This window comes from Quercus lobata, chromosome 11 (assembly GCF_001633185.2).
Source record: "Quercus lobata isolate SW786 chromosome 11, ValleyOak3.0 Primary Assembly, whole genome shotgun sequence".
NCBI classification, from domain to species: domain Eukaryota; kingdom Viridiplantae; phylum Streptophyta; class Magnoliopsida; order Fagales; family Fagaceae; genus Quercus; species Quercus lobata.
In genome coordinates this window covers 56,194,044-56,207,121 of record NC_044914.1, presented here as the reverse complement: position 1 = coordinate 56,207,121, position 13,078 = coordinate 56,194,044, and the positions used below count along the sequence as shown (strand labels likewise).

Genomic DNA, 13,078 nt, shown 5'->3' with positions numbered 1-13,078 from the left:
TTTGGGGGTGTGTTTCTTTCTGTGTGCATTTACAGAAAATACTTCCAACATTGATTTTATCATGTTGTTATGACTTTGTCAAAGAACGATGATATTCTATCATTTTAGCTAATCAAGTACAAAACTTGTATTATGGATTGGACAATATATCTTTAAGCACAATCCGGGGTTTTTTGCAGAAAAATTCTAAAATCACATAAAATAGTACATTTTTTGTCACAACTACTCACGTGACAGATTGTGAATCTATGTGAAATTGACAAACAATCAGTCACAGTTTAATACGTAAAATAGTTGTGCTACTACGTATAACTATTCCAAGAAGCATGAAAAAGTCTCTGCCACTTCTTCTACCTTAAAAACGGATACGTTGCTGGTCTCCTTAAACTTTGTGTGCCATTTGTCAGCAAAAGAAGAACCATGAAGAAGTCAATTTGCCACTTCAACTTCATTCTTTGCCATATGTTGATCTTACTATTTGTGCCCAACAATGCCGTGTACGTGTAAGATTTTCCGAAAATCTTATACGTGTGCCAGTTGACACGAGACATGCAAGGCCTAGGAATTGCACTATATAAAGGAAAGCATTGTTGCAAGGAAGATATACAAACCGAAGACTACTGTACCTTAACTAGCGCTATAGCAAGTAATTCAATTGAAAGGTGTTGTGAAAGAATGGCAGATATTCGAGGAGTTTCAGGCATGGGTTGTAATGACAAGTGTGGATGCACTGTACCATGCCCCGGTGGTGTTTCCTGCAGGTAATCACTCAGTGTTCGATATACATGTGTTGTGCAATTAGCTCCCCATGTTTTGCTCATATAAACAAACATGGCCAGAGTGTGTTTTTCATTGTTCATTTAATTATGTTACAAAAGGGTAGATGAAAAGCATTAGAGTTATGATAAGGATACAACAAAATGTAGAATTGAAAAGAATTATATAGGGTTCTCTAAATAATTCAATGCAACCTTTTTGTACTTTTTATACTTTGACCCAAAAGAATTATATAAACAAACATGGATTTATATATGAGTATTTTTCAATGCAACCTTTTTATACTTTTATATACTTTGATCCAAAAATTACCACCAAACTTTGTGAATATGGATTTATACCTAAGTAAAAAAAAAATTGAATTTTGCAATGTGAAACAGGTGTAGTAGCAAGGATTCAACCGCGAGTGGGGGTGAACACAAGACATGCACCTGTGGCCAGCACTGTGGGTGCAACCCATGCTCATGCCCAGAGAGTGCAGCGGCTGGTGGGACTGGTAGGGGCTCATGCAAGTGTGGTGCTGGTTGCTCATGTTCAACTTGCCAAGCCTGATTTGGAGAACTATAATTAGAAATATTATCTACTCTGTGATAGGTGTTTTGGTTTATTATGCAGCTTTAGACTATTAAAAAAGCCTCATCATCTATGTGATGAATTGTTGATTTGTGTATGGCTTTTCAAGAATAGTTAAAAATAAATGGCAACCTCCAGTTGTGGGTGGTACAAGATAAAGTATCAATCCAAAATAAGAGGGAAAAATGGTGAGATTTATGCAGATATATAAAACGTGACGTGAACATTGACTCATTGAGTTATTGTGTGGAATGATTAATTCATCCAAAAATAGAAAGATAAACTTTTTGTATTTAATTTTCCAATTGGAAAACTAAGAATGCAGATTTTACAAATAACAAGATTTTCATCTCATATGACAACAGAACTTTACCTTAAAATTTGCATTTTGCCTAGATCAAGTTTTAACTTTAAATGACTATTGCTCTCTGTCTCTCTCAAATTCTTCCTCATGGCCCCCCTAAGTAGACTTTTAATTGATGAGATTATTAAAAGAAATGGCTTTTAACAAAAGGATCACTTTTAGCCCATGGTAAAAGAGGGATGATGCTGGTGGTTGGATTTATTTATTTATTTTATATGATCGATGCTAATTTTTAGCATCTGCAATTCTATATTGCTGGCTATAGTGCTTTCTCTGTACTTTAATTAGATGTGTTTAATTAAGGTCAGCTAAATTTAAATTCTTTAAATGTATATTCAATTAATGTATTTAGGAAGCAATTTTTTTTTTTTAATCTATATAAAGGGGAAATATTATTTTTTTTTATTTTTTTATTTTTGGTGAAAAGTGGGATTTATTTAAATATAAAAGCTAGAGAGCTGGGTACAAAAGAGAAATATTGATTAAAACAGTATTTTGTCATTACAAAACTAAGGGATAGGATAGAGGCAAGGCAGGCAACCTGTTCTTATCATCCCTCATGTGCTAGACATAAAAGAAAATTTATATATATATATAAGTTTGCATGAACCTCATATCCCAGACATAAACAAAATAGGTTAAAATATTTTTTAAACTTTGCATGAATATTGCTTTTCGTCCTTGTTTTTTATCCCTAAATAATTAGCAATGTTACTGTTAACAATTTTCAACTTAAAAAGTTTTTATTTTTTAATCTCTAAATTTAAAAAAAATTTATTTTTTAATCTCTAAAGTCTAAACTATTGTTAAGTTTGTTTTATTTTATTTTATTTTTTTAATCTCTACACTATTATTAAAAAATTGTTTTTCTCCTGAAACGACTATTAGAAAAAATGAGACACAATTGGCTTCAAGATAGGTATCCATATATAGGAGGAAGGCATGGAACCTTTATCATGCAGACTCAGAAATTAGACTAGATTGGTTTGTGTGTGTGTTAATTGTTGGTCTTGTTCAACTTTTGGAACCTGGGAAGTTGGTGGCTTTGTTAGTCCGCAATAAGAGAGCCATTTCATTTGTTTTTCTGCTTTAAACAACCAACAACAAATGTAACTCAACCTTTGCTAGAGCGGCTCTATGCGCTGTAATCTCTATAAGGGAGTACACGAATGTCCCCAAAAGACTCAAATCTAAACATTTGCATAAAGTACACCAATGAAGTTGGTCTATTGGTAAGACTAGTGGAACCAAGTAACTACAGAACTCAAACTATGACAGTAAATATCGGTGAAATAGTTTAGGTTGTACTTGTTTTGAGAACTTGCGAATAAGGATAAAACAATTCCATGCACCTTTGATAGAAGTTCCACTGCTTGTATTTCACATACGGATGGGTGAACACAAACAGATGCCTCAAATGCACATTGACTCGTCGCTTGCCATATTCTAGATTGCTGTTGAGGTCTAAAATGTTATAACACCAAGGCCCAAAAGAAAAAGCACAGTGAGTGAACCTCATATAAAAGGGTTGAGCTCACCACAAGAGAAAAGGATGGCCCCAGTCCATCAAAAGAAAGATTCGAAGCCCAGAACCCATGAAAGAACAAGCCTTAGGGCCCATGAAACAGAGGGAAGAAAGGAAAAATCTTAGCCCGTCAAGATCAAAAAATCAAAGAAAGTCTAATGGGCAGAATTAGGCCGGGATACCCAGAAACTGCCAAGGGCTCGGGATCCTCGGAACATGCAACACAGCTAGGATGAGATTGAGACAGTTCAAAAAGAGCACTAAGAAACACAAAGAACGAAGGACAGATACATCCTTCTCAGTCACCCAGTGATACAGAAAGAAAACAAAAGGCTTGGAGAATAACAATTCATGAACAAGGGGCTGCTACCTCGAGCAACCCAGAAAGAAGAACTATAAAGAGAAGTAGCCGAGAAAACCTTCAACCTGGCAGGAATGAATTCAGCTCACCTGGGAAAAATGACAAAAGAAGGACAGCCAAAAATGCTAAGTCTGAAAAAAGTAAGGATTAGAAGGCTTAAGAGAAGAGAGATTGAAGGTCAGCTCTCTAAGGACACCCCAGAATGGAAAGTCAGCAAGAAACATTTAGGGAAACAGCACCAAAAGAAGAAAACTATGAGAAACAAGGAAATGATCAATTATTAGAGTGGCTAGCACAACGTGGGCTCTGGTACCCAGGAGAGCAAAGGAAGGAAATCATTGGTACCCCAAAACCCTAGAATGACGCTATAAAAGGGAGAACTAGCTAACATTGAAGGGGCATTCAGCAATAGTGAATCATAATAGAATTATTAAGAAAACTCTGTCAAAAACTTAAAGAAAGTAGTAAAAGAAAGAGAAATATCATCTGGTATCCCAAAACAGCCACTATAGAACATACTTGGATTCAAAGGAATTCAAATTTTGCAAGTCTTAGAGGTTTAGATAGCCATCTAAGTCTGTAATTTTTGACCTTATTTGAACCTTGTAACGCGTCTTAGTGAGCATATTGTGATTTACAACTAAAGAGAGTAATGAAATATTTCATAAACCCTTAATAATATATTTGTTTCTCTTTATTAAATTATTCATTTACTATTTTTTGCTGTTCAATACATATATATATTCTTGCTAGTATGTACGTATTGTAGGATTTTTGCTCTGTGCACCACTTGGTTTTGCACTTGGTTTTGCAAACAGTTCATTTAGTTGTGGTGAACCAAGCCCAGTCCCTTTAAACAACAACTCAAAGGCTCAGGGTCCTTGCTTCAACTTGGGTCTTGACACTGTCCAAAAAAAGGGCCCTCACAACTTCTAAAATAACCTTTTTTTTTTTTCTTTTTTTTTTTTTTTTGAGAAACCTAAAAAAACAACCTTTGACCTTGTGTCTCTTGTCAGCATGGCAAAATAAATCAACAACTTTAGGGACACCAAAATTTTACTATTTTATTTAGTGGAAGGATGTATAATAAAATTATTGTCAATAATAAGGCCAATGGGAAAGTAACTTATCAAATTTCAATCCCAAGTTATCACCTTATTACGAATAAGTTTAATGATACAAAACATTTTACAATTTTATTCTCAAAGTATTGAGGTGCAAATGTTGTAAAGTGGTGAAATAATGTAAAACGGTAAAAGTGATGCGTTATCTCAGCAAATTTTTGTATCTTTGATGTTGCTCTTTCTTTTTTTTCTTTTTTTGGTAGACAAAAAGGGGGCTGGGGTGACCATTATGACTCATCCTTTTGGGCGTGACCACAAGGGCACCTTCTCTAGAGAATGTTGAATTGAGACATAGTTACTATGGTCGAGGGTGATCACAGACCTCGCCCTAGTTCCACGAGAGCACTGGTAAATCACGGGTTAATTGCAAGAGACAACTCTACACATGGGACCTCAAAACAATGGTCACACACCTTGACCACTAAGCCACCTCTCTAGGTGGTATCTCTGACGTTGTTCATAAACCAAAATTTCTTCATGACACGTATAATTTTGTAATGTGATAGAATGCCACGTGTAGTAGATCTCTAAGATTCTGATGTCCATTTGGCAGCATTACAAGGCTTAAGAAGAAACACTACTATTATAGTATTATTAAAAGAAAGATATATATGGTTGTGGTTACTAGTTAGCTAAGCTAAGTCGCCTTCAATCTGAACTTTTTTGAGGTTCAAAAATGGATACAATAGGACGAGATTCTGCTGTTTGCAACGAAACCTGTGCCTGCCCTGTTCCCTGTCCCGGAAGTGTGGATTGTAGGTCAGTCAATGTTCACTTCTTCCATTCTACAAACTGTGCCTTTTGTTTGCTGATTTGTGGAAGAAAAAAATATACTAAAATTATTACTAATTTTAGTATTAAAAAAAAAAGCTATATTTTGAGGTGAAAATCAATGTAATCGGTAATATTAAAAATTAAAATTATTCATACATATTAAAAAATAATTTTAAAAAAATTGCAAAATTTTTCTTTATGTTTTAAAGTTGGTACAAGTATTATTCTAGTGGAAATAGATTTTCAGTGATGATGTTTGAAAACTGTGGTTGGACTTTTCTCATTTCTAATGAAAATATGGTATTATCGCCTCTTCTTCCAAATTGTTAGGCAGTCTATCTAAGAGACCACCAAAACTCAAAATAGTGAGAAATTTTCCAGATACTTTGCAGGATCAAGGAACCGAGTAGTAATATTATACTGAACTGTAACTGAAAAAGAAAAAAAGGATGCCTATTTTTCTCATTTTTTTTTTTTTCAAACCAAAGCTTTAAAACATAGAGTGGCAATAAGGGGGTAAACAGCAAGAGGTTCATGAATATTTTATGTTCCCTTTTGATATGAAGTCCTGGTCATTGAGTATTAAAAAAAAAAAAGTAGAGTTAAGAGTTAGGTAAGTGTTAATATTTTAACCAAGTGGTTTTATTGGCAAATGAATCACATAATTGAATTTAATTGTCCTTAAAATATATATCTATATATATATATATATATATATATAACATTCCTTTTGCTAGACTGGTCAATATAATCATGTAGTTGAATTCAATTTAAGAACAACATATGAGAAATGGTACCTAAAATTGGTATTCTAAAATAATTTACACAAAGCAGTTATTACATTTGAAGCCACATTACTATTTATCACTAAACCTTACTGTGTAGTGGAAATTTTGATCCATGTGACATAGAAATGCAATAAGTTAGTAATGTGATCATGAACAGGTGCACTATCACAAGCGTGAGCTCAACCACAGCCAAAGATGATCGTATGACATGCTCATGCGGCGAGCACTGCGGCTGCAATCCGTGCACATGCCCTAAGAATGAGCATACCATGGGAACTGGCAGGGCCTTTTGCAAGTGTGGTAATGAGATACTATGTACTGGGGTGAATTAAGGGTAAACAGCTAAAAGCCTCATCATCTCTGTGATGAGTGGCAAATAATGTAGACCAGGGCTGGGTGTATGGTTTACATTGATAAATATAAGAATAAGTCTGAGGCTGTTGATGTACACAAAAACTATTGTTTCTGAATGTTCTCCTTTATTTTTCCCTTGTGTTTTTTAGTAGGCAGCTATTCTAAATTAGACAAGAGGTCTCAAAATAGGAAGCAAAGCTTACAGTCCTAATGACATCATGTCAAGTTATAAAAGCTGTGTACTTGCAACCCCCCTATCAGTCAGACAGTCACGTATTTTAAAAACACATAATTAGTCAAGGAGATTGTCAAAGTTGTTAGCTTTACAAACTGAGACAATCATAAATATGATTAGTGTCACTTCAATAACATAATAAATAAAATTTGAAATTACTTTTTGCTTCTTGATACATCAGTTTATAAATCTTATTTGTAGTAGTCATAACTGTAGTATCACTCATAAGTCACATTCACCAATTATAAACCAACCTGAAGCTCATTACCGGGAAAGTGCAGCTTAAAGCTGAGTGATCTTGTCTTTTAAGAATGGGGAGGCAAAAATGCCCTCAATGAACCCAGCTCTATGCAATTTTACCACTCTCTTTTCGAACAAGGTTTCTTGAAAGAGCTCAATTTAAAGACACAAAACTATTGCATCGCATTAAGCACTCAAAAGAAAATCATAAATAGTACCAACCAAATCAAACATGGTGACCTAACCAATTAAGTCCAGTTTTATTGAACGATTATTCAACAAGTGTAGGAGAGGAGTTGTATATGCCTCACATCGTGTAAGGTTGAGTTATATCTATTTTCCTCTTAACAACTAAAAGAAAGAACAAGGATGTCAAAACTCACAAGTTATCTAGCTTGACTCTACTCAGACAAGATTGACCATAGAGATTGTTGGGCCACCATATTCTATCAATCACTCTGTCTCTTCTATCTGGAAAGTTGCAGTCTGTTCTTTCCACAGATCATTCTCCAGATGCCTCTCATAAAAGAGTACTTCCCCAATTGCTTTAGCAAACAATGCAGAAGTGCTTCTAGTGCCATAAAGTCCCTATGCAAAAGAGAAAAACTTGAGAAACTCTGTAAAAAATATTACAAATTTTACTATATAAACCTTACAAATTGATGTATCAAGAAGTAATTCAAACATTCCAATCACATTCATTGTCACGTCAATCAGGGCCGGCTGAAGCTATAGGCCACTTAGGCAGTGGCCTAAGGCCCCCACTGATAAAGAGGCCTCCAAATAGTAATAATATATTATATAATATCCCATCAAAAAATTGTATAGTTTGAAAAAAACTTGTCTTAATCTTGAATATTTTCTCACACATGAAAATTATTCCGATATTGATGGTTTAGATTTATTTTCAGAACTAAAAGTTTTAAAATAAGTTTTGCAAATAAATGAAAACTCTCCAATTAATGTACTAAATTATATAAAGAGGCTAGAATCTTTTCCAAATGCATGTATTTCTTTCAGAATATTACTAACTATATCTGTTATAATTGCTTCCGCATAAAAAAGTTTTTCAAAATTAAAATTAATAAAATCCTATTTAAGATCAACTATGTCACAAGAAAGATTAAGTGGATTAGCCATATTACCAATTGAAAATGAAATGTTAGCGGAACTTGAATGCAAAAATTTAATTAGTAATTTTGCCTCTCAAAAAGCAAGAAAAATAAATTTTAATTGAAAAAAATATATGAATTTATAATTAAATATAATAAAAGACCCCATTTAAAGATTTCGCTTAAGGCCCCCAAATTCATCGAGCCGGCCCTGACATCAATTTGTAAAATTGTAGTAAATTTGTGATATAAGTTTCACATTTTCTGAATCATAATGGAACAGAAACTAGATTTACCAATGGAGTATTTGTGTCAACAAATATGGAACTTAAGTTGTACTCCCTTTCTGGAGGAAAAATGTGAGGTAGCAAGCTTTCATAAACTTTCTCTGTGTTTTTCATTAGTTTTTCAACCATCTCTTTCACAGGTAGTTCTTCTTCACCATATGTATCCAATAGCTCTTTGAAATTATTGCCCAGTCTTTGAGCCTAAAATAGAAAAATGATTCAGACTAATTGCTGAGAGAGTAAATGATGCAGAAACTTACCACAAATCAGGATATTAAGTATAAAAAGGCTAGCTGATCTATATTAACTGTGACCCATTTGGTTGAAATTAAAATCTGTCAGCAACCTATGAGAGTTGAAGAGCCACATGCATTACCATCAAGAAGTAGCTCTCAATGTCAAAAAAGATACAATTTTCCAGATGGGGATTTGGATTTGAGTTTCACCAACCGATTTTGTAAGGTTGAATTTATTCAACCATCTTATTGGCTTTATTCCGTGCCAAATTTGCTTGTAATTCAGCATTTAGTAACCCTGTATTTAGGTGGGTTTGATGTAAGGGTAGTGAGTGAGATAGAGTGAAGTTTGCTCAAGAGTGTGCAAGAAAACAGAGTGTCGCGGCTGGGTCTCGCGGGTGACTCGCGGCTTCAAGCCGCCAGAAGCAACCTCACGTGCCAAGCATGCTGGAAGGTGAACAGTCTGCTAGCTGGAGCACTACAGGACAAAACAGGACAACTGGTCATACGGTTATCTCGCGACTGGATCTCGCGACTTAGTCAAGCCGCGAGGTCAAGCCACGAGCCACCCCTGTTTTGTAGAATTCTGACGTTTCACATTCCTCTCCACTCCAAGTATAAATACCCCTATTACCCACGATTGAAAGAGAGCTTCCAGAGAGAATTTTGAGAGAGAAACCCTAAAGAAAAACCAGATTGTTTCACCCACAATCTCTACCTTAGAATCTCTTCAAATTCCTCAACTCTCTTCCTCTCCATTGTCAAATTCTTGAGAGGCATTATACCAAACCAGGTTCTCACCGTCATCATCATTGTGAGACTGCTGTTTGGATTTCTTGGAAGCAGTTAGGAAGGAACCAATCTTCATTGGTTGATGCTACGGTCTAGTAGCGGAATCCGGGAAGCTAGAAAAGAAAAAGGTTCGGCGTAACCTCGTTGGAGCAAGAAGCTTGGAGGGCTTAGGTGCACTGGGTAGATTAGGCTTGGAGGGTCTATTGCTGTCCTTGTATCCCAACTATATTTTCTAGTGGATTGATTACCGCTTGGAGGGCGGCGGAGAGGTTTTTCGCCGAGGACTTCGGTTTCCTCTTCGATAACACATCGTGTGTTGTCTTTGTGTTTGCATCTTCCTTCCTCTATCTTTGCCTTTAAATTATCTGCTGTGGATTTTATTTTGTTATGGCTTAGATAGTATTTAATCAATTTCGTTTGATAGCATATGTTAAGTTTCCGCACACTAGTTGTTTGACATATTGCTTGAATTGATTAAGTTGTTATTTGGGGGTCTAAACGTTCAAAGATGTTTTTTTACACGTTTTTTGAACTCTCAGATTTGACGTATCAGATATAAGCAAACAAAATCTCATACACCACTGATTTTCATCCAATTCTGGACATGTTAGTCTAAGACAAAAATTCGTCTCAGTAATGTGTCAAGAAAAGTGTGATTCTGATTACCAAATCAAGACTTTAATCGAGTAAAATGTTGTGCATGTACGAAATGTAATCAATCAGTTGGTTGCTAACATGAGAATGTTATTTTCATACTGATTATAGAAACCATTAAAGAGAGTTAACAAAGTCAATAGAAACTTCTGTGTCGGGGCTAAGTGAATGAAGAACTGGCCAAAGTAGCTGCACTTTCTGGCAAAAAGTAGATTTAAAAGGCCAGAATCACAGAATATCTGAAGCTATATACTTCAATTAGAATATAGGGGTCTTTAGTATTCTATAGTTTAATTTAAATTTGAATAAGCATTATAAAGAATAGCATTTTTAACATATTCCAAAGTTGGGGACCTCAATTATTGTAACATAAATCTAGCAAAAATATCTTGCCATTTCATTCCCCAACACACAAACAAACGAACAAAATAAATAAAATACTTATGTTTTTAAGTTTGATGGGCATGGTGAACAAAAAAGATCTAGTCCCAAATGCTACCACATGATATGATTCAAATTCTATGCTTTACAGTGACTCCTGTTGTTTAATATCACTCATGGCATGGCAAAATAATTGTGCCACAAAAGTCTGATAGAGTACGTAATTTATTTACTTCTTTTTTTCTTTTGGTAAATGTAAATTATTTAGTATTAACTTCTTCAAAATAAAGGTATGTATTTGCTGGTACAATAAGAATAAGAGACAAAAATAAATAACCATATGGCTGATTTGTGTTTTTCAAGGAATGGACGAAGGAGCAGAGCTACAGTTGATAAATAAATTGGGTATGTTTGTAACTCAGTGCCCATCATGACCCGTCCCTTTCTTGCTTGCACGCCCTTGTAGCCTGTAGGCCATGCCAACTATATATGGGCTTGGGCAGGAACTCTGGTAGTTAACATGATTGGATGCACATGAATATGTATATAGTTTTTGAATATACCTTCATGAAATTAGTCCCTATAATATATATTCAAGCATTTCCATGAGTTTTAAGTTTCACAGTCTACATTCAACAAAAAAACCTATCAAAAAAAAAAAAAAAAAGCATTCGGCAAAAAAAAAGTTTCAGTGTCTACACTGCTGATAAAAAGTTGGCTCCATGATAGTCAGTGTTTTCCACTTCTTCAGGAGTGTCTAAATAATAAGATAACCAACAGTTGTGGTGATCAATTGCTGTCTCACTACTGTTTTGATAAGCAGTGATGGAACCACATTATGAGAGTGGCCCCTCAAAGTAGCTGGGCTTATCACCCCAAATTTCAATATATATTCATTTACAAAAAAAGGTCATATTCTTTAGGAATATTTTACTGGAGTTAGATTCATCCATGGGTATTAAATTACTAACCAATTGTTCTTTTGGCATTTCTTCTTTGGTTAATGATTTCAGGGAGCTTCAAAGCAAGCAATGGATTGTGAATTCACTTCATGTGCTCCGAAAGACTAATTGTTAATGACCAAAATTTGACAAGAAATTGCTCATTCCATGAAAAACAAAAAAAGACCATGGGCCTTGACAAAAGACCTAGCCAGAGAAGTTAAGAAGGACTATGAAGGTCTAAAAGCCCAAAAGAAGGAAAAGGAATGAAAAAGTAAAAAAAGAAGAGGACCCAAACTTAGGCCACGAGTGGGATCCTTATCCTTTAGGAAGCAGATCCGTTGAGGAAAAGCCTAGGAGATCTTGAGAATGACGTGGATGGCTTAGAAGATCTTGAGAAGGACGTGGGTGATCTAGAAGATAGAACAAACCACTCACAAGTATCCTTGAAAGAAGAAAAGGTTCGTTAGATTTCTCAAAATCAAGAGGCAAATAGAAGTGAAAGAGACAAGTGGTATCCTCGGGTTTAGTACTTGACGTAAGAACCGAGGGATTTTAGTCAATGCAGAGGACATGCAGCAAAGGGGAGGATGGTCAGAGGCTTCTCAAGCTCACCCATTGTAAGGAGGAATCTATTTCATTTTTGGAAAAATGCCAAATCAGGAAGAGTCAACACTAAGGCCCTAGGACCTTGATGTGTTCTTTTAAAACCTTGAGAAAAGGACCTTAGTTGACACATGGGAAAGCCAAGGTGTATGTTCAGATTCTCAGCAAAAGTCATTAAAAATCCAACAAAACCAAGTATCATCTTTGTAACACATGGTCCAAACCCATAAGATCTCGAGTTGGTAGTAAGGGAAAAATGGTTTGGTCGGTAGGGGAGTGATTTCTGGTAAAAGGAGGGACCTGAAGTTTTCCCTTGGTTAATGTATTTGCTTGGAATGCATGAACCAAAGGAAAACTTAGTTCCTCCATGCATATGACATCTCCCAACAATTTCCTCTCAATTGTCATTTTCAATCAAAGCTGTCACTCATTTCTAAGAAGGCATCTTCCTTTTGGTAGCTAAAGCCAAATATTTCTTTTGAGTTATAATTGCCAAATTAAGCCAAACCTTTGTCCAATGCACTCTTTCAGATTCTTATCAAAGGACATGGTTTTACCCAGCAAACCAAGTATGTCCTTGTCTGGGGTACTAGACCATGTCTACCATAAAAGGAATACCAAAGCATAACAAAGGGTCAATTTTAGAGTTTGTGAAAAAGGGGAGAGTTCCAAAGATTCAAACTGATAATTTTGAGAATTCTAAGAGTTTAGTAAGGGAAAGGGGAGAAAGAAAGAATAAAATAAGAGTGCCAAGGAAGAGGACTTTGTCCCATATCCTTGAAACCCTTTAAAATATCACTTAGACTCCAAAGAAATATTTACAAAAACATGCACACATCAGATATCACTTTCTCCCACAAAATACTCCTCACTTGACTATCTTAGAAGGAAATTTCCAAACAAAGCTACTTGGACTTAAGTTCTAAATCCCACAAGTCTTGCGCCAACGCACTA

At 35.2% G+C, this 13,078-nt stretch overlaps 1 long non-coding RNA gene across 1 annotated transcript; it reads left to right on the top strand.

The window, feature by feature from the left end:
• The first annotated feature begins 592 nt into the window (after window positions 1-592).
• On the top strand, window positions 593-1,584 carry LOC115966247. Its single transcript, XR_004086375.1, has 2 exons — window positions 593-761; window positions 1,158-1,584. It is a non-coding gene; the product is annotated as an uncharacterized LOC115966247 (long non-coding RNA).
• Window positions 1,585-13,078: the final 11,494 nt, after the last annotated feature.